The 5,854-nt window shown below is 30.7% G+C and overlaps 1 long non-coding RNA gene across 1 annotated transcript; it reads right to left on the reverse strand.

The window, feature by feature from the left end:
• Positions 1-370: 370 nt before the first annotated feature.
• On the reverse strand, positions 371-1,738 carry LOC121235024. The gene is made up of 2 exons (XR_005934489.1): positions 1,649-1,738; positions 371-745 (listed from the first exon to the last, which is right to left on the reverse strand). It is a non-coding gene; the product is annotated as an uncharacterized LOC121235024 (long non-coding RNA).
• Positions 1,739-5,854: the final 4,116 nt, after the last annotated feature.

Raw genomic sequence — 5,854 nt, forward strand, 5'->3', positions numbered from 1 at the left:
CAATCTCTCACACGTTTTTAACACACTCTTTTTCTACTAATAGAAGTAGCAACACTTAATTTTAATAAATCTAATTAAGCTGGGCCTGAACCCTCTCTCCATGTGGGCTTAATGAACCCACATGGGCCATCCTCCCTACAGGAGGGAAGCCCAAACAGCACTAGCACTACTTCCATTTCAACCACACATATTAATACTACTAGTAGTAATGATTGCCCAGTGGAGAGAAAATATATATGTTAATTATATATATATATATATATGAACTATATATAGATGGAAAAGTAAATTAGTATACACACCAAAAGAGATTTGCCTAGTTGGGTGAAATAGTTTTTTTTACAAAAATAATATGGTTTTTACAAGAAAATTTGATTAATAAATAATTTAATACATAGAAACAAAAACAAAGTTTGATACAAGTTTACAAAATAAAGTACAATACATGCCTAATGCCAACTGTGTTTGATACAAGTTTCCCAAATAAAGTGGTACACATCATATATGAACCATAGTTTAATACATAATTATGCATGTTGTGTACTTTTCTGCAGGATTTATTGAGAGGATATTGAATTTTTTATACCATTGCTTGAGTTGAACTATATTTGCACCAAGCTGAATCATCCGATCTTTTTGGGAAGTTTATGTTAAATATTCTCCCAGAATGAGGCTGCCACGACTACCTGGGCTATAGTACCTTTCTCCTTGGGTAGGTTTCAAGAACTCATTTAATGTTGACAGACTAAACCACGCCACATAATACCAATTTAGTATTAATTAGGATAAGACAGGCAACCCAAGGAGAATGAAAAGCAGAAAAAATTAAGTCAAGGCCAGAGCAAGCATTAAGCAACAAATCATATGAAAGATATAAAACTCTTGCCTATACATGTCAAAAAAATAAAAATAAAATTTGAGTTCTTTAAAAAGAAAAAAAGGAACTGCATAAACATTCACAATTTTTGCAAGCCATGCTTTGTACACAGGTTCCAAAATCCTGAAAGAGTATAAATAACTAACAAAAAATATTTAAAACTAAAGGGTAGAGATTACAAGAATAAATTTTCAAAACAATATGAGTATTTTTCTAGAGCATCCACTCTAATGTTTGGTTTACCTAATCCATTGTGGTTTAGGTATATAATGGTCAATGCAATTGTAACTGCATGACCAAAAAATATAAGATTAAACAGAAAGTGTAAAATGTGGATCTTATCAAATTATTAATTTTTTGAAACAATATGTCTGCAAACTTAAGAAATTGGCTGTGGAGAAGCAATTACAATCAAACTTAAGCTTCCAGGTATGTCAAGAATATATAGCACACTTAATGACTATCATAAGTTTGATTACAACATATTCAAATGAATCAAACCATAACCTATTCTTCTAGTGCATCCCAAATAAGAAACTAATTTATCACCAATTTCTAATACGACTTCCAATAAAGTACCAAATAACAAATAACACCCTTTCGAAAAATCACATCTTCTTTTGATTTCCACAACAAGAAGACCCGTGTCCCTTTTTTTTGTGGTTTTGGTATAACATTTCAGGGTACTTCGAATAAGTTGACGATTTAATCAAATAGGAGTACCACCACAAAAAAAGAAGCAACACAATCATTAAGGCAGTTGATCCTTACCGTCCATAACCAGCATATGTTTACCATCTCATTAACTACTTGAATCTCTTGTACATATAGAAAATGATTCCAAATCATTCACAAGTTGATTTTCAAAATAAAAAAGAATTGATCATCAAGAATATATAATTATGTATATATAAACCAAAAAAAAGTTGCCTGAGATTATTAAAGAACACAAGAACGTATATAAAAACAATCATTACCATATCTAATGACTTATTGACTATTGCTAATGTCAAATCAAACGGTTGTTGTGTCTACTTTAGTTGAGATAATTTATTCTCAACTAATAATTCATTACTTAGCCTCCAAACATACACAACCTAATAATTCATTACTTACTTTTCCTCTGATCTGATCTTAACGATAAAAACTCCTGTACATGAAAAGTATAAGTTATTATTTTTTATAAATAAATAGTACTGCATTAAGTTTTTTTATGACAAAAAATACAAAATATATATCTTATATATATAAACTTGGCAAAAACTCACATGTATCTAGCTAGCTAGCTAGCTAAGGGACCTTTTAGTACGTCCTAAGATCATAAGTCATTGTTGAGCATATGATTCTGCACACGTGTCAAAGTCTTTGTAGGATCGAATATTTTATGGTCGTCATTGATGTGCAACATGCTGTAAATCACAGTCAGGTATGTCAGGAATTCCATGTTTGAATGTGGGTTTAATTCCTAGGTTAGCCTTTAGCCCTGCCATGGTAAAGAAAACGATTCTAGATAAGGTAGCTTAGCTAAAAAGTGCATGCAACACATGATCATGATGTGCTGCTAAATCTAATGCTATTTTGAAAAAAAGCTAGCTCAAAATGAAGCCTCAGACCTAATAATTAATTAGTTGATGAAGTTAGGTAGAATTGCAATAAGCCCTAATGCATGTTTGTTTACTGATAATCTATTAGCTTATAATTAACAACATGATTAATTGTATTGTGCAGATCAATGATGGACATGATCTATATATGTGCCTAGCATGCACAACTTGTTTGCTCAATGTTTTGCATGGGAACAACAAACCCAAGTAAAAAATGGCGCCTCACCCGCCTTTACTCTCTTCCTTAATTCCCAAATCTGACTTTGGTTAATTTTGCATATCCATAACCAACATATGATTACTTGTATCTCTTGTACAGATATAAAATGATTTCAAATCATTCACAAGTTGATTTTCAAAATAAGAAAGAATTGATCATCAAGAAATATATAATTATGTATATATAAACAAAAAAAAAAAAAACCGACTGAGATTATTAAAGAACACAAGAATATATACAAAAACAATCATTACCATATCTAATGACTTATTGACTACTGTTAATGTCAAATCAAACGGTTGTTGTGTCTATTTTAGTTGAGAGAATTTATTCTCAAGGGAAAAATACTCTTACCTTCTAGGCTTTTAACTTCTGTACAAGCTTTTGATTTTGATATTGAAGAACATCAATATCAAGCTACATCACCGCAAACAGAAAATACAAGTTAAAAACAAATAAGATAATATAGAATACCATATATATCTTATAACACACATTCAGTAGAAAACACTTAGTGAGAAAAAGTGATGTCAGTATTATTATGTTAAAAGTAAAGTCATTGCATATAACTATTCCAACTGAAAAATCCTTCCAGACAAACCACCTTATCCTGGTCAAAGAACCAGGTTTTACACCTTTTTCAGATTAAAAGCACAATACAAAGAAAAACGTGAACACTTCTTTAACCAAATTGCAGATGCCAATAATGTTGGCAGATAAGATCATATCAACTTCGATCATATTCAAGGTAAATAATTCTTGCAAAATAAAAAGGCTGTTAACAAAACTATGCTAATAATTCTTGTAAGAAATAAACCGAGGGATCTGAGACAAAACTATGTAAAGATATGTCCAGGTTAAAAACAAATGATCAAAATTATAACTCTGTAGAACAAATAAAATAGAAAAGAATCGAACTTTATATACTAACAGATATGAATCAAAATTCTTCAAACCTAGAATAAAATATCCAGATATGCCAGAGTTTATAAAGATGAGCAAGAAAAAAAAAATTGAACTAAAACTTCACTGATGTAATACAAACAAAAAAAAAATGCAAACCTGAAAAATAAAGAAAAGAAAAAAAAATATAAAGTGCATCACATTTGAATAAAAAAAATTCAAAGATTTATACTTAACTATCTACAGTTATTCAGATGGGTAAAAACAAACCACAGGGAGAGTAAAAAATTAAAACCTAGAGCATGGCAAGCAATGTATGCAGTATTCATCATTTATGTTGGACAACAAAGACTATAAATGTAAAACAGACAACTGCGATTAAATAAAAATAGAGAGAAAAACAACCACAGATATTAAAAAACATGCACAGAACAAAAAATCAAGGCAATAAAACTAAGTACACAATCAATTGTAAATTCAAATTTAAAGACTTCATGGAACCTGGTTGATAATCATCTCCGATTAAAAGAGGGACAAATGAAAATACATCTTCCATTCCCCCAAACCCATAGCAATTTAATCAAACTTAGAGATAAATTTTCTACCGAATTAGATTTCAATGGAAAATCTCAATCTGACCAAAGCACAGTTAGATTTCAATGGAAAATCTCAATCTAAATCTCAATCTAACGATTGATCTTCAACACTTTGATGCAGACAACAGTGCAGATTATATTGCCTATTTTACCCTTTGAACTTGCCTTACGTTCTGAAGTTGCTAGATGGGATGATGTCATTCAACAGGTTGGCCTATCATTGAGAGAGCTTCTCATGAAGCTAGAGGCATAATGTGCTATGAGACCAAACTACAATTTTATTCTCCTTTCGATGACAACCCAAAGGAATGATATATTTCTAGGAACTGTTGGTTTGATGACCAAGGACAGTATTGTGGCATGTGCCAAATTCCATGAACACCGATGATATATAGCTGACCCATCGAAGAGATACAGAGAGAAAAATGAAAATGGAAGACATGAACAAATCTAGTAACTTAGGCCTCGTTTGCTTTCAGAAAATATCTCATCTCTTCTTATTTCATCTTATCTAATCATTACAATTTTTCCAATACAAAATAAAATAAACAATTCAACTTTTTCAAATTTCAAAATAATAATAATATTAAAAAATATATTCTAACAATATTTTATTCAATTTTTTAACTTTAATATTAACTCATCTCATCTCATCTCCAAAAACAAACAAGCCATTAATTAAAGGGCACATGCCAAAATCTTCAGTGAGTTGCGGTAAAAGCATAGCATAACCACTTCCACCGAGTCATATGCCAGAACTACATGGTGTGAGTGTGACTCAGATAAGACCTCGTTCTGAATCACATAACGTGCTATATTTGCCACATAAAAGATGAAAAAAAATGCTAAAATTGTAGGGAAAAATGCATATCGAACCAAAGGAAGAGAAATATATATATATATATATATATATATATATATAACCAGAAATGAGAAAATAAGAACATTTTCAGATGTGGAGAAAAGAGTAAAATAAAATGAGAAAAAAGAAAGGAAATAAATCAGAATCTCATTAATGTAATCTTGGATCTCTATGTGTTGCCAAAAATAATTTAGATATGAGCACAGACATAAGAAGGAAACATGTCAAGAACAAACCTCAAAAGATGGTAACTGTTAGCGTATAGACTATCTGAAAAAAATAATACGACTAAGATAGTCAGATAAGAAACAATATTTCAGTGACATGCGAGAATCAATATTACAGAGATTTGTTGAACTTAAAAAAAAATAAAAACCTAAGACTTACAAATGTTCAGCCCACGTCCAAAGAAATATCAAATATATTAAGATATGCCAAAACCAGATAAAAACATATATAAAAAATAAATCAAAAAATAAAAAAGACATAAAGATTTCTAAGCATTTGAAAATGAAAATTTTCCAATGAAAATATTCATCCCAACGCATAAATAAAATGAAAAAAAAAATGAAATGTCATATGAAAAAATTATAGTGTTAGGCCTTGCGAAAAAACTTATGCCTCATATGGCGTCGTAGGTGGAAGGGCTCTGCTTAGTGCATGCGTGGTGGTGAGTCGTTGGTGGAGAGCGACAGTGGACTAGGCGAAGCCTTCAGAAACAGAAAAAAATGAAAGAAAAAAAATAAGAAGAAGTGAGGTCGACGACACATTGAGGGAGAGGAGAAGAATAAG

Source organism: Juglans microcarpa x Juglans regia, chromosome 6D (genome assembly GCF_004785595.1).
Source record: "Juglans microcarpa x Juglans regia isolate MS1-56 chromosome 6D, Jm3101_v1.0, whole genome shotgun sequence".
Classification (NCBI taxonomy): Eukaryota; Viridiplantae; Streptophyta; class Magnoliopsida; order Fagales; family Juglandaceae; genus Juglans; species Juglans microcarpa x Juglans regia.